This window comes from Camelus ferus, chromosome 1 (assembly GCF_009834535.1).
Source record: "Camelus ferus isolate YT-003-E chromosome 1, BCGSAC_Cfer_1.0, whole genome shotgun sequence".
NCBI classification, from domain to species: Eukaryota; Metazoa; Chordata; class Mammalia; order Artiodactyla; family Camelidae; genus Camelus; species Camelus ferus.
The window spans coordinates 2,174,708-2,197,023 of NC_045696.1; the positions used below are offsets into that span (position 1 = coordinate 2,174,708).

Genomic DNA, 22,316 nt, shown 5'->3' on the forward strand with positions numbered 1-22,316 from the left:
CCGTCTTTGGCTGCAGAGCTCCTGGTAAGAAGTCCGCTGAGATTTCACCTTGGTTTTCTCTGAACACTGTAGGTTTTTGCCTCTGACTGCTTTTAAGATCTTCTGCTATTAAGATTTCCAGAAATTTGATTATGATTGGTTTGTTTTCTTTATATTTCTTCTGCTTAGGATTGATTGATCTTGAAAAATAAGTTTTCATCAAATTTGCAAAAATCTTACCCATTATTTCTTTCAAACATTTTCCACCACACACGCCTTTTTCTGGAATCCACGTTCATACCTGTTATTTCTCTTCTCGTGGTGCGCTGGTGCCATTCCTTTTTCCCTGTCTTTTTCCTGTGTTTCATGTTAGAAAGTTCCCAGTGCTGGATGTTCAAGAACCCTGACCCCGCCTCTGCAGCGTGGGACCTGCTGTGACCCCGCCCAGTATGTCTTCCTCTTCAGGAGACTCGGGTCTTTTTTATAGCCTCCATTTGCCCATCTTGTTCGTATTTTCTCTGTGACATTGAACACACGCAGCACATTTATAACACACATTTTAACATCCTTTTCTGCCAATTCTATCATCTGGGAGGTTGTGGATCCACCCAGATCTGTTTCTGATAACTGACTTTTCTCATCTTCTGGGTTACGCTTCTCCACTCGTGTGTATGCCGAGTGCTGCTTGCTTGGTTCCGGGACACTGTGAACACGATGTGTTGAAGGCCCGGCTTTGCTGCAGCCCCTCAAACGCTGTCAGGCTCTTTTCAGGGGTGCAGTTACCTTACTCAGAGTGGTCTGACCCTTTCAAGGCTTGTTTCAAGCTTTGTTTAGGTGAGTCCTGGGGGGGGCTTGTGTTGAGGGCTATGGGGACCCTAGCCGATGCCCTTTGAATTGGGACTCCTTCCACCTGGCGGGTGAGAACACTAACTTCCTTGCAGCCCTGTGTGAACTAAGGGACTTGTTCACCTCCTCCTTTCGAGGCTCTCCCAACCTTGGTGGGATTCCCACACACGTGCGCGGATCAACACGCAGCCTCAGCCTGGGGCCCCTCGGCTCCCCAGAGCATTTTATTCATGCAGTCCTAGCCTCTCCAGTACTCCTGTCCACTGATTCTAGCCCAACGTGGTCTGCCCCGCCGCCCTGTGCTCCGCGGATGCTGCCGGTGCTAAGCTGGAGGGCGGCCCCCCACTCCTGCCCTGTCAGGGGTCACCGCCCCGGGCTCCTGTTGTGCACTGTTTGAAGTCTGCAGCTTCACGTACTTTGGTTTGGTTTTCCCATGTTTCAGTTGGGGGTGAAATCCAGTCCCTGTCATCCCATCACGGTTAGCAGTGGATGCTAGAATCATGCACCCCATTTCCCACTCAGCCAGGGCAGCTCCCCTAACAGATCTGACGGCTGCACCTTATCTGAGAAGCACTGGGCAGCACCTCGAGACAGAGGCTGGGGCTGCACGGAAGGGGTGATGCCTGCGAATTCTCAACAGGTGTCCAGCGACCCTCCTGCACACTGTTAGGTATTGGGGGCAGGGGCAGCACAGGACAGGAGGGCGCATCTCAGAAGCACAGCAGCGTTTAGCTCGCCCCCGTCCCCCCTTCTCAGTCTGTGTCTGTTCCCGAGACGCTGAGCACGCCGAGGGCATCGCTGGCGCTCAGGCAGGGGCGGCTCTGACGCACCCGAGCTCCTTCTACGCCCTGGGACAAGCCCCTCTCGGATGTGCAATTTTTTTACTCCCATCCTGTGTGTTGTCTTTTCACTTTCTGGATGGTGTCCTTTGAAGTACAGAGGTTTTTAAGTTTGATCTCAAAGCCAGAAAAAAAAGCAGATTATCTTCAAAGGAGAGTCAGCCTGGCAAGGACCTGTTAGCAGACGAAGGACGTCAAAGGCCAGTGCATGACGTCGTCAATGTGCTAAAAGAACTCAGCAGCCAGCCCAGATTCTACAGCCCCCAATGCATCTCTGAAGGAGCAAGTAAAACTCAACAGAAGGGGGAAGGGGAGAGCTTGCCACCAGCAGAATCGAACTAAAGGGACGTCTCACACGTGCACTTCAAGCCAGAAGAAATGACCTCGGATGGAAAGTCAGAGATGCAAAAAGAATGAGGAGCAAAGAAAGTGGCAGGTCCATCTACAAATCTAAAAAAAGCAATACTGTGGGTTATTAAGCAACACTGAGGGCGCAGCAACGAAGGCTCGTGGGGTGAAAAATCAGGCCCCCAGCAAGCCGCGGGGGGGGGGGGGTCAGGGGTGTTGTCGGGCCCTCGGCACCCTGAGGAGTAAAGTACTAGGTGATCTCAGATTTCTGACAAGTAAGAATGTTGTAATTTCTGGGAAAACCATCAGAAAAACAGTAAGAGTCTATAACTTCCTAATTGTAGAAAAAATGGTCCAAAAAATGAAAGAATCAATAATTAACTTGAAAAAAACAAGAAAGGAGAAAGAAAGAAAAAAATACAGCACAGATAACAAAACATAAGACAGCAGATTTAAACAAATCCATCTGTAATCACATTTAAAGTAAACCAAATGAAAACTCCTGTTAAAAGTTTTTAATTGTCAGACTTAAAAAGATTAACCAAACTTCAATTAAAAAAATACTTTAATCATAGGCTGTGCACAAGCTACATCTAAGATATAAAGATACAAAAGGGTAAAAATAAAACAGAAGGAGGATACAAGGCAGTTATTTCCCAAAGGTTCAGCTACGTGAACTTCTGACGGAGCCGACTGTGGGCAGAAACCCCCCCAGGAGACAGATGCCTTCACGTGACAGACACGTCGTTCACAAAGGAGATACAGCAATTGTAAACCTGTGCCACTGGTAACGCAGCCCCAAACACATAAAGCAAAACTTGACAGAAACGCACAACTGAACAGGCAGATCCACCGTGATAGCTGGGGATTCTAACAGACCTCGCTCAGTAGTCGATAAAGCAGGTAGACATGAGAAACCAATGAGGATGCAAGAGTTGGAGACGTTTTCTGGAAAGGGCCAGAGAGCAAATATTTTGAGTTCTTCAGGTGGTCTCTGTTGAAACAACTTAGCCAGTCATACTGCGAAACAGCCACAGACAATACATAAACCAACGGGTGTGGCTGGGATCTCATTAAACTTTATTTCTAGAAACGGGTGGTGGGCCAGATTTGGCCCATGGGCTGCAGTTTGCCAATTCCTGATACTGAAGGTTTACACAAAGCGATTAATAAACTTAGTGAGCTCACCAAAAACTAACCCCACCAACTGCAGAACACAGTCTTTCCAAAGAAGCACAGAGTACTTCCAAAATCTGACCACATGCTGGGCCACAGAGCGAGTCTCAACAAATGCCAAAACACAGGCACCAATCAGAGCATATTCTCTGACCAAAACGCACGGACACTTAAAGAAAGGCCACAAAAAGATATTTGGAAAAGTCCTCATATGCTTAGAAATTCAAAACAGTTATCAACAATCAAAAATAAATCAATTCGGAATTAGAAAATCTATTGAACGGAACAGTAACAAGAAGACGTAACATCACGTCCCTGAGGCCGCGGCTAAGGGTCACGCTGAAGTGTGTGCTAGAAAACGTCAGAAGGCTGAGAGCGAAAAACGAAAAACATAAGTTAGAAAGACAAAAGAGAGGAAGGAAATAATTTAGAAAACAGAAACTGATGAAATAAAAAACAGAGAAAGCCACGAAGGTGGTCGTTTGAAAGAATCAGTGAAACTGGCAGTTTCAGCCAGAGGACCAACATGGAGAGAGGCGTCACGGATGGCGTCCAGAGAGAGGAGAGGGCGCAGCCAGACGCTGCGGATTTGTCTAAACAAGAGGGAACTGTGAACAGCTTAGAGTAATACGCTTGAAAGTGTTAGCTCAGGGCAAGTTCCTAGGAAGAATAACTGACAAAACCTTAAGAAGATGCAGAAAGCCCAGTGAACACTGCAGCCCTTAAACAGCTGAAGCAGAGGTCACCACAAACCCAGGCCCTCCACCGTGGCCCCTCACCTGGGAGCGCCCCCCTCGCAGGCCCCTGGCACCTCCGGGCCTGCCTGGCCGGAGCCGGGCCCTCAGACCTGCAGGACAGGAGACATCGTCTCCCTCCTCAGAAGGAGAGGAGAAATTTACCTGAGCGTTGTTTGTTCAAGAACCAAGGAAGGGCTGGGAGAGCCGGTGTGCATCTGGGTGGAGGGCTGACAGCAGGCGTGAAGAGAGTATCTGACACCCCGGAGCTTCTGCGCTGGTCCCAGCCCCACCCTGCAGGGAACCTGAAGGGAGGCAGCCACCACACCGCTGTGGGCCCAGGGGACACTGACCGTCCAGACCCACAGTCCTGCTGCCACGCCCGGTCACAGGCCCAAGGCAACCCCTGTTCTTCAGGAAGACCAGTGTTTCCCGACAAAGGGCGAAGACTCTGCTTTGAAGAAAACAGAGGGCATTGCTGTTAACGGATTGTCAAGGGTCGGAGGAGAAGGGAGCAGACAGGGTCACAGCGCACAAGGAGCCACGCCGCCAACACAGGCCGCCCCACCTTGGCTGTCCCAGCCCAGCCCCAGCCGCACGCGGCCTGCCGCCCGGTCCAGGGTGGCCGCCCTGACTGCACGGTCCACGCAGGCCGGCCGAGGGTCAGGGAGGGGCTGCCTGGTGGCTCCGCTGAGAGACTGTGGGAAATACGGACGGAACGAGAGACTCCCGTTCTACATGTTGTTCGTCTTACACGAATGAGTTGAGTATGAAAAGCTGATTTACTGAAAGAGGCATCTCCTGCGTCACCCGCTTGCAGTCAAGTGTCCTCATGACACACGTGGTGGGGGCTGCACGTGGGCCCCCCAACCCCAAGACTATTCTGGGACATCCATGACCTGGTGACAGTAAGGACCAGCTGGTCAAGGGTGTCCCTTTGGGAGACAGACACCCAGGCCCGCGGCAGAGAGGTCCCAACACGGGACCTCAAGCTCCCCGGGGCTGCTGAGCCAGGACCATGGCCGACTCTCCAGGACCAGCGGCTGAGCAGGAGGAGCAGCTGCCCTGGGCTGATGGCCTTCCTGTCCCGGGGCCAGAGTGGCCTGGGGAGCCCAGAGCTGTGGCCACCTCGCTCTGGGCCATGTGCGCCCTCCCCAGAGACCCAATCCATGCAGGTTGGCCTCCAGGGGGCCCCTGAGCCCAGGCCCAGAATCGCCACCCAGAGGGGACAAGAGGGAACCCCGCTGTGTCATTTTCCCAACTGCCTGGTCACCTCTTCCCCAACACTTCCACGTGCAAAACGCTCCCAGCCAAGGAAGGCGGCTGCTCCTCCGGTCGTGGTGCCTCCGGGGAACCCACATGGGCCGCAAGACAAGGACAAACGGAGGCCCCAGGGCCCCGAGGACAGATGACGGCAGTGGGGCTGGGCCACATCGAGGGCCCGAGGGCCGGTGAGTCTCCCAGACCTTCCCACTCGCTGCACAGGAACTTCTGTGTCACTGGGGGCTGGTGTCTGCAGCACAGCTGGTAGTTCTGAAGGGTGGGTCCCACCCGGGTGGGTCCCACCCTGCGTCTCACTGGGCTCCTGCTCTCAGAGCTCAGAGCCTGACCCCACTCAGAGCAAACACAGCAGAGCCCTGTCATCACACACAATGACCGGTCCAGGAAAGCAGGTGCCTGCCAGACACGACCGGGAGACGTCCCCAGCCTGTCTCCCCCAACCCCCACCACGCCACGCCCACCAGGGCCCGGGGTTCCCACACGCAGAGCATGTCCAGATTGTAGCACACATCCTTTTGAAATTCTGGCGGTGGACAAGCACTGAAACCCATTTCCACACAGTAAAGAAGACATTCCCAAATAGCCCATTACTGATAATTAACGTCCAAGGGACACACGACAGGGCCTAGAGTGCAACCTTAAATCCCCCAGCAGCAGCGCACAAAGAAGCAAGCAAACGCAACTTGGTACTACATTTTATCCCACCCAATGCATCCAACATATTATTTCAACGTGTATTCATATAAAAGAACATCAGGGAGACATTTTACTTTTTTCCCCACATTGTGAAATCAGTGTGCAACCCACCCCGACAACTCCTGACCACTGCTCCCCCCAACCCCGCGTCTCTGTCTCCCTGGCCCCCTACCTCCCAGCTGGGAAGGATCTGCTCTGCAATCACCCCCCCACCTCTAACAAACCTCTCCTGCTGAGCACGGTTGACAGACACCCCGCTACGTGTCACGTGGGTCGAACCAGACGCAACACCAGGGAAAGCGCGTCAGAAACGTCCAGGCGTCACTGCCTGCTCCCCCGGCGTCGGCGCGGGTGCGGGGGTCGCTGCTGCCGTCGACCTACGTGCCTGTTCTTATTTTTGGTGGATGTGTGTGTAAATAAATAGAGTAAGTGGCAAAAGTCACCGTTTTACATAAAACCGCCCTCCCGTAAGTGTGGTTGCATATTTTGACATTTATTTTCAAAAGGCCACAGGTGTCTATGTGACACCCACACGCACACTAATAAAACTGCTGAGGAGGCGCGATTGTCCTCTGAGCCCAGCAGAGACCCTGACCGCACAGCGGGGCAGGCCCGCTTCGGCCCGCGTCACCGAAAGCCTGACGCTGAGCTCGGCTTCTCCCAGGGGCGCACAAACGCAGCCTCACATCCCTGGGGAGAAGCCTCAGAGCCGCTCAGGGACGGATGGACCGGGCGCCTGCCCTGCTCCCGCTCCACGGCCCTGCAGGTGCCTCCCCGGGAGCTCGGGCCAACGGCTCTGCTGCCCTCGGGCCGGCGGTTCCGGGGAAGAGACGCTCTTCCCAGAAGTGCTGAGCCAGGAGACGATTCAGCAGCAAGGGAGCGTGAAGCTGGCCTAGGCCCGCGCTGACCGCGGGGACAGCCAGGCACCCAGCGTGGCCCGGCAAGGGAAACCCGCCTCTCCTGGACACGGCCGAGTCCCCTGCCACGTGCTTCTGCAGAACAGAGAGTGACACGGATGGACAGAACCCACCACTGTCTGCTCTGCACCCGAGGGGAGGCATCAGAGGAGAGGCGGCTGGGACCCTTGTCAGCTGCCCGAGGACAAGGTGGCCAGTTTGGGGACAGGCAGGGCAGAGCTCAGCCCGTGTCTGTTCCTGCTTGCCCTCCGAGCCGTCACCCCTGGGCAGCCCCCAGGCCTGGCCACTCACCCCATGAGCAGCACCCCCGCCTTACGAAGCCCCTTCACACGTGATGCTTTCTGACCCTCGCTAACTCCTGGGGGAGATGCCCCAGTGGTCCATCCCACACCCCCACAGAGGAAAGGCCAGTCACCGCCACCTACGGGCGCCGCTGGCCTTCACAGACGGGGGCCAGCATCGGTTAGGTGCCTGTGAATTTCACACACTCGCAGCACGTTACATCCCAGAACTGGAAAGTGAAGCAGAAACGAGGAAACTGTTAGGCACCCAGAGTGGGGTGTTCGTTCAGTCGCTCCTGGTGGGGGCGCAGGCGCGGTCTTGTCCTGGGGAGAGTCGGCCACGTGCCGGTCAAGCCCCCGGTGAGCTGAGCCTGTGCCCAGCGGCCGCAGGCAGGCCTCGCCCTCACCGGCTCCCAGGCAGGGAGGCAGCCTCAGTACACACAGGGAGTCAGGGCAGCGCTCAGGGCAGGGCTGGGGAGGAGGGCGAGGGTCAGCTGTGGGATGGGCCTGATGGAAGTGGGCCGTGAAGAAGGTCCGCAGACGTGGTCCACACGTGTGCGCGTGTGCATGTGCATGTGTGCTTGTGTGATCGTACGGGGCGCGTGTGCCCAAGGGGCAGACTTGCGGTGGGGGAGGCCTCCAGCCTCGTGACAGCAGGCTGCAGGTCGAGCACAAACTCCCCAGGCCAAGGTCCGAGGTGCAGCGCGACTCAGTGGAGAACCCGAGGCCAGTGTAGGGGGCACCAAGGAAGAGGAGGTGGCCTCAGCAGGCATCACCACGGGGCCCGGGGGCAGGGGAGTGACAGGGACAGGTCGGGGGCTACTGAGACGCAACCTGGACACACAGTAGGGAGTGAATCAGATGGGAACAGAACCACAGGCATGAGGACTTGGCGGGTGCAGGAGAGTAACAACAAGCTTTTAAATCCTCGGGAATTGAACAGTGTCATTACTGCACACCAAGATACACAAAGCACAGGACGGCAGGATGGAAATCAGGAAGGAATGTTGCAGCCTTAAATGCTTATGATAGAAATGAAGTCTGAAAATTAAGAAATTATACTTAGAAAAAGTAAAAAAGAAGTTACACTTTCAGCTCAATAACCTATAAAGAGAACACCAGAAAAAAACCCAAGAAGCGGGGAAAGAAACGCTGACAACAAAAGGAAAAGTTAACGACACAGGAAACAGAAGTACGAGGGGTGGATCTACGAAGCTCCGTGTGCACAGCAGTGAGCCCGTGAAGCCCTGCCGAGGTGAATCAACAGAAAAGAAAAGCAAAACCAAGACCGGGAGTGGGAGGCGAGCCTGATGTCAGCTGCGGCGGAGGTTTAAAAATTGGGAGATTATGACCTCTGTAGCAAGGCACTGACAGCTTTACTGACATGGATACGGGGCGGAGAGCTCTCAGATGGCCCCATGGGTCACATCCTTGTGAGACCTGCACCCTTGAGGTGGGGCTAGACCTGGTCACTGGCTCCCAACAAAAAGTACCACAAAAGCAGGGGGGCTGCCCCCGAGACGAGGTTTACAAGCTCTTGGTCCTGGTCTTGCTGGCGAGCTCGCTCCCCTCTCCCCTCCCCGCTCTCTCCCCACCACCTCACTCTGACGGACAAGTCGCCAGGCTGCGGGGACCCTCAGGACACCCACTGGCAAGGACCTGAGTCCTGACAACAACCCCATGAGTGAACTTGAAGAGGGACCCTGCCCTGCTGAGCTTTCAGATAAGGCCACAGCCCCCGGCAGCACCTCCATCCCAGCCCGTGAGGGGCCCTGAGCCGGGGGACACAGCGAGGCTGCTGGGTTGCTGGACCACAGACGCGAGAGCTGGTAGCTGTTGTTGTCTAAAGCCAGCAAGTGCAGAGGTCATTTGTTACACAGCAACAGATAACCGATGCATATCACCACTAGAAAAATAATGCCAAATCTTACGCAAAAAGGATTGGAAAAGCTGAACAAACCTGCAACTATTAAAGTGATGGACCAGGACGAGAAAATCTATCTGCATGAAAGCCAGGCCCAGACCAAGAAGCTGCGAAAGAAACACACAACCTCGGTTTCACACGTGCTCCTTGGACAACAGCGACGGTGGCAGCGCCGCCCACTCGCGGTGAGACCAGCGCGAGCCAGCACCAAACCCAGACGGGGACAGCACAGTGACGGACAACTGTAAGGCGCGTGCACTTCCGGACACAGGTGCGAAAAATGCTAAGCAAAGTACTGACAAACCAAACACAGTAATGCAACAAAGAGTGATGTGTCATGGCCAAGACGGGACGGTTCCTGAGAAGCAAGGAAATCTGCTCAGTACTTCACAAACTAACCATTAAAGGGAGAAAATCTTACGGGGTCAGCTTAACACACGCAGAAAAAGTCTTTGATAAAACAACTTTTTCAGTAAAATATTCATATAAACAAGGGAACCTTCTCAAGCTGAAAGGGGGATCTACAGAAAACTACGCGTTCTCTTTCTTGTAAACATCACGGGTTTAAACGGGTAACTCAATCCAAGACGCATCAACACGCTGTGACCCCGCCCTGCTGCACCGTCCCAGCCCTTGGGAGAAGTGACTGCTTATCCCCTGGGTCTCCCCCGGGGGTGGTCTCACCTCTCCCCCATTCCACACACAGGGCTCCAAGCCCTGCCCTCTGCCCTGGGTCCCCTGTAGGCAGGAGGGCGGCCTCATCCTCAAGGTGCACAGCGTCCAGGTCTGTGGGCACCTCCTGCTCCTCCGGCCAGGGCCCCGAGACAGGCCCCCGAGTCACCAGCGCTGAGACGCACAGCCCTGCCTAGGTCGCCTCACACCTGTAAAGGGCCCCAGGCGTGCGGCTGCCCAGCCAGCCCAAGGATAGAAGCCCTGGGGCCGCGGAGCGGTGAAGCCCCCCCCCGCCCCTCCTCCAGAGCCTCCTGGGCAGAGCGTGCCCAGCTCAGGGATGTGGAATGGCTGGGTTTGAGGAACGACAGCCCCTCCCCTTTCTTCCCAGCTGTGCCGACAATGTTAGGGCTCCCCAGTTCACTCCGAAACACACCAACTGCCATGCAGGGTCTGTCTACTTTGGTCCCCAGCCACAGAACCTGGCAACGGGCCCTCCTCTCTCCACCTCCCTCCAGTCCCTCCACTCTCACACCAGCCGTCTCTTGGGACAGTGCTTGTCACCGCCCAGCTGACCCCACCTGGGGGTAACCGGCCCCGACTCCCCTGTCATTGTGTAGCGGGCGGCAGCCTGTCCTTCAGACGCCTCCCAGAAGGGCTTCTACAAACGCGGCCCCTGAGCTCCATGCGCCCCAGAAGGGCAGCGTAGGGACACAGTCTGTGGCCCATTTTCTTTCCTGAGTCCCTCTCGTGTCTAACTGGGCACTGGTTGCTCTCCCGAAGAGTCGCCGGCCACCTGCTTTTCTCTCCTTGAAGGTGGCCATCTCTTGGCCCCTGGGGAGGCTGAACCTGGGCCTCCCATATTTGCCAGGAGAGGCCCCTGTGGCCCCGCCCGGGTCAAGGTCAGCTTACACATCCACCCCCACAGACACACCCGTGTCACCAACACCTGGATGGAGAGAGAAAACGTTTCCAGTGCCCCTACAAGCCCAGTGTCCCCGCCCAGCCGCCCAGCCTGCTGACAGCCGCACCCTGGATGCCAGTGGCACAGACACCTGGCCACGTGAACAGAATCCAGGGCGAGCACCCAGGGCCGCACTCCCTGCTCAGCCCGCAGGCCGGATTCATGCACATTCACCTCGGGTTGGAGCCACTTCCCGCTGTGTGAGCTATTTCTCCTTTTGTTTGGAGCGTTTGCAGGGTCTGCCGTTGTTAGGTGTGCTGCTGTGGGCGTTCGGCCCAGCCCGGGGGCGCCCAGACGTCCGGGGGAGCACACACGAGGAGCACCCAGGTGTGAAAGTCCTTTGCAGACACGGCCGGCAAGTCTCTAATGCACACCTGTTCACGCTTACACCAGCACTCTGCTTGCGCACGTCTGAGCACCCCCGGGGCCCCAGCAGCCTCTTTGCATCGTGGCCGCGCTCCCTGTGCCCTCACAGGCCGGCCGGCCTCTCACTGTGCTCTTATTTCTGCATCTCCCTGGTGACCGGTGAAGGTAAGTCTTTCAGCTCTTCATCTCTATCTTCTCTGTTTGTTTGCTCCCCTGTTCCCAGGGGAAGGCGGAGGCTTCAGAGCCGGGCAGCCTCGGTGTCTGTACCAACACGGGACGGCTGAACAGCATTTCCCAAAAACCAGGAGCGAGACAGGAACGCCTCACCGCACTTCCACCTGGCACGGCCCTGACGGGCCCGGCCCAGGCAGGAAAGCAGGAGGGCACCGTTACAGGCAGGAGGAAGAAACGAAGCCGCCACCATTCCCAGATGAAAGGGATGTCCGCACAGAAAATCCCCCAAACCTACAAACAGAGTTTCAGAAACAGAGACTGGCAAGGTGGCCAGCTGTCAAACCGATTCCCCAAATCAACTGCGTTTCTGTTCAGCACCGAGAATCAGAAACATTTTAAAATAAAAAATAAAAAATTTAAATACCACTTAAGAAAGCAACAAAAATACTAAGGACAGCTGGGAATAAACGTGCCCGTGGGGTGCAGGGCAGCCTGTGGAACAGGGCACATGGAGCCTCGTCGGACGCCGTCTAAAAGCTACACTGACGGAGGCAGACTGCAGGTTCACAGCAGGAGGACTTCAGCCGTAAAGATGAGAGCTCCCCTCAGCGGGTCCGCAGGATCCGTACAGCTTCATTCCAAATCCTGACAAAGGTTTCCATGAATGTGACAAACCGTTTAAACGCGCACACAGAAAGGCAAAAAGCAAGAAGCAGCGGGCGGGGGGCGCCCGGCGGGACAGAGAGCCGAACGGAGGGGACTGGGCCTGTGGCTGCAGTGGCATCTGGGGCCGGCAGGGAAGGAGGGCCGACTCGCTGAGGACAGGAGGCAGGACTCCTGTTACGGGCAACGCCTCTTTTGAGCGCCGCTAAGAAGCTCCTCCCGCCCTGGGCTCGCTGGCGCATTCTGTGTTTCCTTCCAGAAGTTGTGCGGTTTGCTTTCCACACTGAAGCCCTGAGTCCCCCAGGAGTGGACTCTGTGTGGTGGCAAGTAGGGGGCCTCTGTCCCCACATTATTTTATGGCATTACCCGTAAAAGAAAAAAGCCAAATTCTACATTAAATTAAGAATTTCTATTCGTCAAAATTAAGTAAAGTAAAAAGACAAGACGTGGCTAGGAAAGGCGCCAGACACACGCGTTACGACAAAGGACCCAACCTGAATGTGTAAGAAGGCACGGCACCTAGAGCTACAGGGCACACGTGAGACAAGGCTCCCGCCCAGCCGGAGGGGGCGAAGGAGCACGCGGAGGAGCGCGCGCATCTAGGTGAGCACGGGAGCTGCCCGGCTGCACTGGGCAGGGGTGTGGAGCAAGGCCACAGTCACGTATTTTGCATCCATTCTATTCGCAAAAATTATTGCCAACACCATGTGCTGAAGAGCACGTGGGTCCACTTACACACTAGGGGTGGCTGTGTAGTCCGGGGCCATCATTCTGGGAAACAGCCCAGGATCACCGTGTAAATTCTAACCCACCTGGACCTGCCCGCCCAGCGGTCCACTCTGAGCACACCCGAGGGCCGCACGACTCTACTAGTGAACCAGGAGGGTGGACGCAGAACGTTCCACCTGCCTTCTGGTAAATGTACGGGTGCATTTGGTAAACATTATTTTTTGCAGATTCCATCCTCACATGGCTCTTAGGGCCTCCGACCTGTACACGGAGACCTAGGAGCTCTTGCATTCCTCAACAGACGCTGCTCTGGGTTCTACCTGCCCTTCCCCTCCGCCAGCTCCACGGACCCACCCTGCTCCCAGCAGCCATGCTTCAGACGCAAAAGACAGTTGTATCAGTTTTCACCTGTACACAGAGTCTTGGGTTTCTGTTCTTTGCTTTTCCCACACATTTTGAAAGTGCCCGCTTTGTCCTCATTAAATTGGCTCACTTTATTTTGAAAATTAAATAAGCATTTTAGACCAGAAATTGTAAAAATAGTAGCCCACAGGCTAAATCCAGGCAGGAACATTTTTCATTTGCCTGCACAGTTTGTTAAAGATAAGTAACTGCATATAAAGATCCAGATTTCTGACTTGTCTCAGCAGACCAAAGACCTAGTGACTCTGCTCCCCTCCCCGCCTGGCATGTCGGCTGGGGGTCAGAGGCTGGGGGTCAGAGGTGGGGGTCAGAGGTGGGGGTCAAGCACGACCCACCCGAAAGAAGAGGCGCTCGGGCATCACTCACGTTCACACGGCCACCCCTGCCTGGCACCTGTCGGATCTGCGTTTACAACTTTCACACATAGCTTTTGTTTACCAAAAAAGAAATATTTATACCCAAAACATTTATACCCATTAAAATTTAAAGATGGTGGGTACAGCTCAAGTGGTTGAGTGTGTGCTTAGCATGCAGGAGGTCCTGGCTTCAATCCCCTGTGTGTTCATTAAAAAAATAATAATAATTAAATAAATAACCCTAATTACCTCAAAAAAAAAAAAAAAAAAGGAGGAACAGAAATGTCAGTGCAAAGCAGCAGGGCCCCGGAAAACGCCCTGCTCGCCTGGAGCCCGGACCACGCTTTCCTCACAAATGTTCTGGAACTTCAGTTCCCATGGGAAGTGCCTGGGCTCAGGAAGCTGAAGACAGGCCCATGTTCTGGTCTCTGCTGGAACCCAGGAGCCCTCCGCCTCTCTCTGTGGCTGGACCAGCTCACCCCTGTCACACAGAGAGCCGAAGTAACACCTACTGGCCCCGCCAGGACCTCAAACTAAACCGGGGCGCTGCCCGGGCTCAGGACTGTTGGCGGTTTGGGATTAATTTACTGTCCTTCTGCTGGTGTGGGTTCCAAGTCACTGAACTCTTGTCTCTGAGGCCATCATGGACCCTGCACACTCAGACCCCCCACAAGAGGGAACCTGCCATGGGGGCATGTCCCTGCCACCCTCCAGCCTCACCCGGGGCGGGGAGGGCGGGGAGCTGAGGGACAGGGGCTCCTGGCGGGGGGACCCCAGGAGGAGGCTTCCCCAGAGCTGCCTCTGAGGCCCAAGGCCAGCCTCCTGCCCTCCCCACTCCGCAGCCCCTCGCCCGGGGGGTCGGACCACCTCCTCCTGTGCCTCCGCAGCCCCTCCCGGCAAGCCTCCCACACGCCCTGCACCCCGCGCCTCGGCACCTCCTTCCCAAGTGACCCGGACTGATGTCAGCTTCATTCACCAACAACTTGCCTCTTGTCTTCGTTTGGCAAGAATCACTGCTGGCAAGCCATACTTTGCAAGGTACACCCATTGTTTAATTTCTCTCTAAACACGAGGATTATGCGCGACTTCCTAATACAAGGTACACCTGCTCACTGGTTCAGTCACTCTCACTCCAGTCAGCTAGGACCACGGCCTAAGTAGAAATCTCTGCAGGAAAAGCACAACCCAACAGCAGCACGTGCTCCATATTGACAGTCGGTAGCCGGGGGAGGGCACAGCTCAGCGGCGGAGCGTGCGCTCGGCACGCACCAGGTCTGGGTCCAACCCCCAGCACCTTCATTAAAAATAAATAAATAAATAAACCTAATTACCGCCCCCCGCAAAACAAACAAAAAATAAACCAACAAAAGAGTCAACAGACAGCTCTTCCCTTCACTCCCACCGAGTCTCAGACGAAAAGCCGGGCACAGGCGAATCTGCATACGCTGAGTTTACCCCCAGCCTTCCCCAGACACCATCGCGCCAGCACGGACCTGTTCCCAGCACCCTAGGGGGATTTCTGAACCCCAGTCACCAAGTCCAGCTTCTACAAGTAAAAAGGCTTGTCATGACTACTTCCGTGAAGTCAGTCACCGAGTTTCTGTTTTAAAGGTGAAGATTTTCATACATTGATTGGGCTTTTTGAGTGTTGAGCTGGTTTGGATTCAATCAGACCTCTATTCGAAATCAAGATTCATGGCTTTCCCATCTCAGTTTCTCCACCTGTGTAACAGGGCAGCACCCGTCCTTCCAGGGCTGTTCTGAGAAGCAGACAACATAACGAGCACACGCAACGCCCCACAGAGATGCAGTCATTGCAGCTGCTGTCATAAAACTCGAAGCAGGGACACGTTTAATGTCAGTATCTACTTAGAAAGTTTCAGGTCAGCAAACGATGGGATGAAAAGAGCCAGCGTTCCTGCAGCTTCGGGATGCAGGCCCCTCCCGCCGAGCCCCCGGGTGTGTGACCCTCAGGCTCACAGGCGCCCTGAGAGCAGATCTGGGTGGAGGAGCTCCCCGCTCTCCCCGCTGGGCGTTCTGCGGGCTCTGGGACTCCTCTCTGTCCCTCCCGTCACTGATTCCATCCCCCACCCACTTTCAGAAAGGAACTGAGAGGAGCCACATCAATGATGCATGGCCTCCCCAGGCCGCCTGGGGACAGGCCTCCGGCTGCTGGCAGGCAGCTCCCACCACGAGCGCCCAGTTCCTAGTGACGCCAAGCACTCCCGCCAGGGAGGAGAATTCTGCCTGTCACTGCTGAAGGACACGTTTCTTTCAACTTAGTAGCACTAACCTCCAAAATGTATCTTATCCGTGACCTTCTGGCTACACTTGGGAAAAGACATGGCCATTTAAAGCCCCGTGTCCAGGGTCAAAGACTCCAGCCCTGCAGTGGGAACTCGGGCCAACTTTCCCCAGGCACCTGCTCCTCCACCTCCAAAGAGAAACCGATGCCACCCCAAGATTACCTGTGCATCAGTTTTCTCAAGCTTTGCTCCACAAAGATAATCAAAACATGATGAATTCTCCTAAATAACTAAATGAGACACTGTCCAAGGATGGACCACTAAGATGTTTCCCTAAAATGCAACATTTTGAAATCAGCAATGTAGGATTAATTTTAAGATTATTACAAAGCGGTTTTAGGAACAACAGATGAAGTCATAGCCATTTCACTATGCAATGGGAAACAACTCGTAAAACCCCGAGCACGCCTTGCTTAACCAAGAGTAAAATCGACGGAATTTCTGAGCAATTGTTTTACAAAATTCAGTCTAACCTCGCTGTGACGTGAATTTCTCAGTGAGAAGGCTGAGCAACTGAAGGTCTCGCGTCACATAGCACAAATCAGTTAAAGAGGAACAGGCAGGTGCGGTCAGTTGCATCCAATGCTTGGCTCTCTACGTATCAATCGGCCACAACTTGCATGGTAAAATATTAAGAGTGTTTGACAAAGCCCAAGAGAAGGAAGAAACAGGGGAGCAGAAGCCACTGCTTTTCCACAGGTGGATTCTGACTGAGACAGAGACTAGCTGCTAACGGCGAGCCCGGGCCCCTAACCGGCACCGTAAACGCCTTCTTGTGTCTCCCACGCCAGGTCGGCTGGAGCCGATGGCAGTTGTGTGCTTTGGGGTCAAATATGATTGGAAAAGTTAACCCCACCTCCCCCACCCCCAGGAAAACGCAGTAAATTTGGCTCTTCTCAGACACAATTTCTATGTCTCATGTTCCCTGTTTATAAGGATTTCAACATTTGATTTGACCAGAGATAAAGGTTTACAGAGTTTGAGCTGAATGAGGGGAGAAGATTGGAGTCCATGGATCTTAGTTTAAATCCTGGCCATGCCGATTTGTGACCGAACCTTCAGGAGGTAACTAACCTCTGTGTTTTCCCAGGTTGAAGTGTCATCCGAGGTGACCCACGTCCAGGACTAACCCTGTGTATGGAGACCCACTGCCAGTGAACACGGAAACAGAAGTAAAAGAGGGCAGACCAGGTCACTCTGGCAGATACGCATTTTCTAACATCCAAAAGAAACACGGACTCTTAGTTTGCCTCCCCAGCCGGGCCCGCAGACGGGTGTGCAGCACAGGAACACCAGCAGGCTGGCCTGGGCGCAGCAGTAGCCCCTGGAAGCCACACCCTGGCAGCTCAAGGAGCCCTCCCCCAACTTCCTTACCATCCCACGACACCGACTTGCCCCTGCAAACTCCCCAGGCTGCTGCTAAGCCTCAGATCACTGGGCAGTGATGTCTGGGCAGAGTCCCACTTGGGTAGGGTGACCAGCACCCTCCAGCCAGCACAACCAGTCTGGGTGCGTGGGAAGTCTGGTTCAAAACATTAAGGCACCTGCCCCTTCCGAGGCCAAGAAGAGGCCCTGTGTGTTCTGACCGCCAATCACATGTCCGTACATTCTGAATGTCAACCACGGGTGTGTAAGAATCTCAATCACATGTAACTTCCTTTTTTTAAAACAATGTAATCAAGAAGATGCCCTGAGTGACTGAGAAAAGGATACAGAAGTGAGTTGTAACAGCCTAACTCCTAAACTTTGAGGGAAGGGGGGGCGGGGTCAGGATTATCTAGAAAGGGGGAGGTGGCAGTCAGGAAATGATCAAATTAGAGAATGTTCAGAATCTCACTGAGACCCCTCAGGAAGTTTTTAAATGGAAAAAACATTGATTAGCAATCCCTAAAAGAATATCATGGCCCTGCAGAGCTCTAATTTAAAGCATGTTGGGGACTTCCTGGTTTAGTCCCTCAGCACCAGCCAGGTGTTCGCACCAGCACACTGTCATCCCCCACCAGCCCCACCACTGGTGGGGCTGGCTCTCTGGGCAACTGTCACCCTTGACATGGGTGGTACCACTCATTCCTGTCTGCCTCAAGGGGAACAGCCCTCATTTCCCCTTCTCATAAGATCATATTTCCTACAAAAACGGACTTAATTGCTCTAGTATTCTCTTAAAGGAGACTGTTTTTAGTGTGCTTTAAAAAAAAAAAGGTTTGGGAAGTCATTTATAAAAAGCATTTTCCCTATTTCACTGAACTTCTCAAAGTTGAAAGGAGGGAAGGAAGGAAGGGAGGAAGGGAGGGAGGGAGGAAGGGAGGAAATCTGCACAATTTTTCAAGGTAGCTTCAACGGCTCATCACCCTCTTTTCCTGAGACCCTTGGAATCCCAGGTTCCCGGGTCCTCCAGGCGGCCCTGGGGGTGGAGGTGGCTTTCCTCCTAAGGGGCTCCTAGGTTATTGACTGACCCCATCACCTGACTGGAACCGTGGAGATTCACCGTCGGCCTTTGGTCCAGACGCCAAAGTCAAATCTGGAGAGTCAGCACGCACCCCCTTGCAGTCCCGCCTGCAGCCCTCCCTCTGGGCTGAGCAAAAAGTGAAACTAGACCGTGGCCGCAGCGCGCAGGGTCGGGGGCGCGCGGGGCCCTCGGTCCCAGCGCCCCGAAGGCGGGCGAGGGGCGCGTATGTCCTCGGGGAGCAGCGGGCCTGCGAAAGTCCTTGGGGAGCGGGCGGCGATGTCGCCCCTCGCCCAGCCCGGTCGCCCGGCGGCCCGCCCGCCCCTCCCGGGCGCCCCTGCCCCGGCCGCGCGCAGCCCGGGCCCAGCGCGCCCGGCTGCAGCGCCCCAGGCGGGCCGGCAGGGACGCGGACCAGGCCTGGGCCTGGCCGGACGGGACCCCGGGGAGGCCGGGAGGGAGCCCGGGGCCCGCGGACCCCAGCCCCCGTCCGCCCGCAGGCCTCCCGCAGGAGGAGCGCAGCCGGCCCACTGCGGCGGCGCGGGGCCCGGGTCGCGGTGGGGGTGGTGACAGGGGCAGTGGGGAGGGTCCCCGACCTCCGGCGGCGGGGAGGGGAGGGGGCCGACCTCGCGGGGGCCCCGCCGCTCACCTGCAGCCGCCGCCACCTGCTCTTCGCGCGCGTGGCCCCGGCGTCGCCTCCGGGCCGCTCCGGCCGCCGCGCTCCGGCCCTGGGCGCGCCCGGCCCTGCGTCGGGCCTCAGCGAGTGCGGCGCCCGCCGCCCCCGGCCCCCATCCCGCCCCGCCCGGCCCGCCGCCCTCCGCCCTCGGCCGCGCCGCCCCGCCACTTCCTGTGCGCGGCGATCCCACAGTTCCGCCGGCGCGCGGGGTGGCGGGGACACGCGGGGGGACACGCGGGGGGGCGACAGGGGGACACGTGGGGGACACGCGGGGGGGCGACAGGGGGACACGGAGTCCGGCAGGGGAAACACGCTAGGGGCACACTCGGGGGGGGGGGGAGGTTGGGGGGAACACGTGGGGGAGATACGCCAGGGGGACTGGGAGGTACAGCGGTTCAGCGGGGGTGGGGGACACGAGGCACCAGGGGACAGGGGACGCGGTAGGAGAACAAGGGGACACCCGGGGTGGGCGGCCTGGCTGGGGTCCAGAAACGGACGCGGCTGGAGGATCCGGCGAGCTTGGAGCCAGAAGCACGTGGGGTGCGGGCTCAGCTAGGTGAGTCTAAGGAGGGATTGGGGGTGCAGGGAGGGGGTCTGGCTGGGGACACAGACGGGGGACTGGACGTAGGGCCAGGGGCACTGCATGGAGGCGGCGAGTCACAGGGCTGGGGAGGGCAGTGGGGACCGCCCAGAGCCCTCATCTCTTCAGAGCCCCCTCTGCGGGCACTTGGGGGTGTTCCCCGGCGTGAGATTCCCCCAGTTCATGTTACTGTCCGGGGTTACTCGGGGGTTGGGGGGTCCTGGGGAGCCACCGGTCCACGCGGGGATCAGGAACCAACCCCGTCGCCCTTTGACTTATTTATAGTTGGCACCCGGCAACATTGTATCCTACTTGACCCTGGAGGAAGCCTCCCGAATTGGGGGTATGGGGTTCCCGGAGGTTGAGGGGAGGATTGTCGCCCTGAACCGGCCTCCTAGCCCCACCCCTCCCCTGTGGTCAGTAACCACTGCCCCTCCTGGAAGAGAGTCATCAGAGCCGCGGAACAGGGCTGCCTGCATCGCCCATCAGGCACCCGGGGAGCGGCCAGGGAGGGCTGTCCTGCCACTGGATTGTTAAGGATGACGGAGGGCCATCTCCGCTCTCCTGCCTGCTCCCTGCCTCCGTGGGACCTGCGCCTGCTCAGGCCCTCAGGTCCAAGCTGGACCTCCTGCACTTGGATGAGTTTCATCCCAAAGCTATTTAAAATACCAGGTGCTGTCACTCTCTGCTGTGCCTTATTTTAAGCCTCCTCAAATTATTTCAGAAAACACCTAGACTAAAATAAAATAAACATACCTGCACCTGTTTTACTCACAATTCTCTTACCCTTGAAAAAGAAGACATGGTTTGCAATGTTCGTGTAAAGTCCCTATTTGTAAGATCGTGGACTTTTCACTGCCACTGCAGTCATGTAAATCCTACAGACAAATTCCCATAGCCACCTGCAGATATGGACACAGATGTTCTGACTCACAGCACGCATTTACCCTAAAAACCCTGAAACAACCAACAGATGCCCCATTAAATAAACTAGGCTATTCATTTAATGATATTTTTATTTTAAAACATTTAAAAATTATTGTAGTAATCCTATGCATGCTATTACATAATTTCTGAGATTTTTCAAGTTAAAATAAAAAACAAAGAGAAGCTGCAGAGCCATGGGTATGCAATGAACCTCTTTCTGTATTTAAAAGCAACATCTGCACATCCACACCCAGGAAAGTCCTGGAAGGACAAACATGAGACTCTTGTTGGCTGGGCAAGGTAAGGGGACCTTCTACTGTGTGCTAAGTGTATCAATACGCACTCACTTTGTAATTACTTTTTTTAAACTGATAAAAACGCACCTCATCACTGAGCTTTCCAGTCAGCGCCAAATACTATCTTTGTCTCAACAGCATAAAGTGTCAGCAATCTAATCCAGACTTGGTTTAAATCTGTGATCTTCAGACCTCAGCTGAGCAGAAACGTGCTCTGGAAAAGCAGGTCTGAACATATAAACAGAGTAAACACAAAAAGGGAACTTGGAAGCCAGCCCAGCAGCCCTTGACTGCTTCCTGGGCCCACGTGCTAAGATGACGGGAGATGTGGTCACTGCTAAGATTTATTGAGGGCTGTCACACGAGTGTGTTCTTTCAGCTGCTTATCTAAACAGGCCGTGAGGTAGAGATGATTGGCATCCCATTCTACATTTGCAGGAAACGAGGCACAGCAAACTCCGTAACTTCCACCATCAGTGTACAGCCCACCCGCCCCGGCTGCAGGGCTGGAGCCTCTCACGCCCCAGGCAGGACGTTTCCTTGCAAGGAGAGACACTCACGTCCCAGCCTGCTGAATTAAAATGGGGAACGGACAAGCCTACCTGCAGTGCTACTTGGCACAGGGAGGGAGTGAGGGGATTTCTGCCATGAAGGAACCAAAGGCAAGTGGGGTCTCTGTACCTGCCAGGAGCGTTTGCTCAGCCCTGGGAGAGGGACTCCACTCTGCTCATTATTGGTTCTCATTCTCAGGACAAACTTGCTGGCATCCCATTTCATAGACAAGTAAACCAGAGCCTGAGAGGAGACCCCAAGATGGAAGGGCAGCCAGCTGCCCACTTCCAAGACCAGGAGGGGTCTTTCCAGCCCTGAGACACTCACCGGGAACTTGCCCGTCAAGCCCTGCTCAGGTGCGCGGAGTACAGGCGTGAATCCCGGGAGGGGCCCGTCCAGCTGGCCGGTGGCTCCTAGGGCAGTAGGACACAGACATCTGGTTGTTGCCACTGCCTGGAGGAGCTGGGAGCCAAGGCTTAGAGCCAACCTCTGACCTTGAACAAGGACATGACCCCTTGGGGTCTTAGTTTCCTTTTCCGTAAAACAAGGAGACTCCTACTTGCACTTCCGTGATCCCCAAGTGTGTGCCGGGGAGCACAAGCCTTGGGGATACTTCAGGCATTTTTAGAAGTTTAAGGCAAAACTTCCTATCTACCCAAAATGTAGAAATTTACCAGCACTTAAGATAATGACTTTGCTGGAAACGTATTAACTCCTGCACGTTAACACACTCTCCAGTGGGTAAGTGATGCAGGTTCCTGTTTAACACGTAGGAGGGAACCACGATAAGTGCAGAATTTCAGAAGACAGGTTATTTTAAATATATTCAATATACATAGTATTTTAAACATAGGCTCTACAAGGGCAAAAGTCACAAAAGGGTTTTTCTTACCAGGACACGCTGAGACCCATCCTCGAGGTGCCGCTGAGAAACTGAGCTCGGCCTACAGGTGCAGAGTCAGACAAGACTGTTGCCGTCCATCAGACATTCGAGTGTCAGTGGAGAATACAATACAGGGGGCACAGGGAGAAGCTTGGCCTGACCAGCCTGCAGATCAAAGTCAAGTTCACAAGAGCAGTGAAGCCAGCGCCCGGCCCAGGACAGACCTCGTCCTGCACACAGGGAAGACATGCCTGCGGGGGTGAAGTCCTGAGTTTGAATCCTGCACCTCAG

General features: G+C 55.3%; 1 protein-coding gene across 2 annotated transcripts in view; it reads right to left on the minus strand.

The window, feature by feature from the left end:
- The window catches only part of AGPAT3 (1-acylglycerol-3-phosphate O-acyltransferase 3), a 78,807-nt gene extending 59,870 nt beyond the window's left edge, over positions 1-18,937 (minus strand). Inside the window, exon 1 of one of the 2 annotated variants that reach the window (XM_032495796.1) lies at positions 18,761-18,937. The gene's annotated coding sequence lies outside the window, so the exon portion shown is untranslated. The remainder of the gene's footprint in view (positions 1-18,760) is intronic. The other variant, XM_032495719.1, reaches the window with a different exon arrangement.
- Between the last annotated feature and the right edge of the window lie 3,379 nt (positions 18,938-22,316).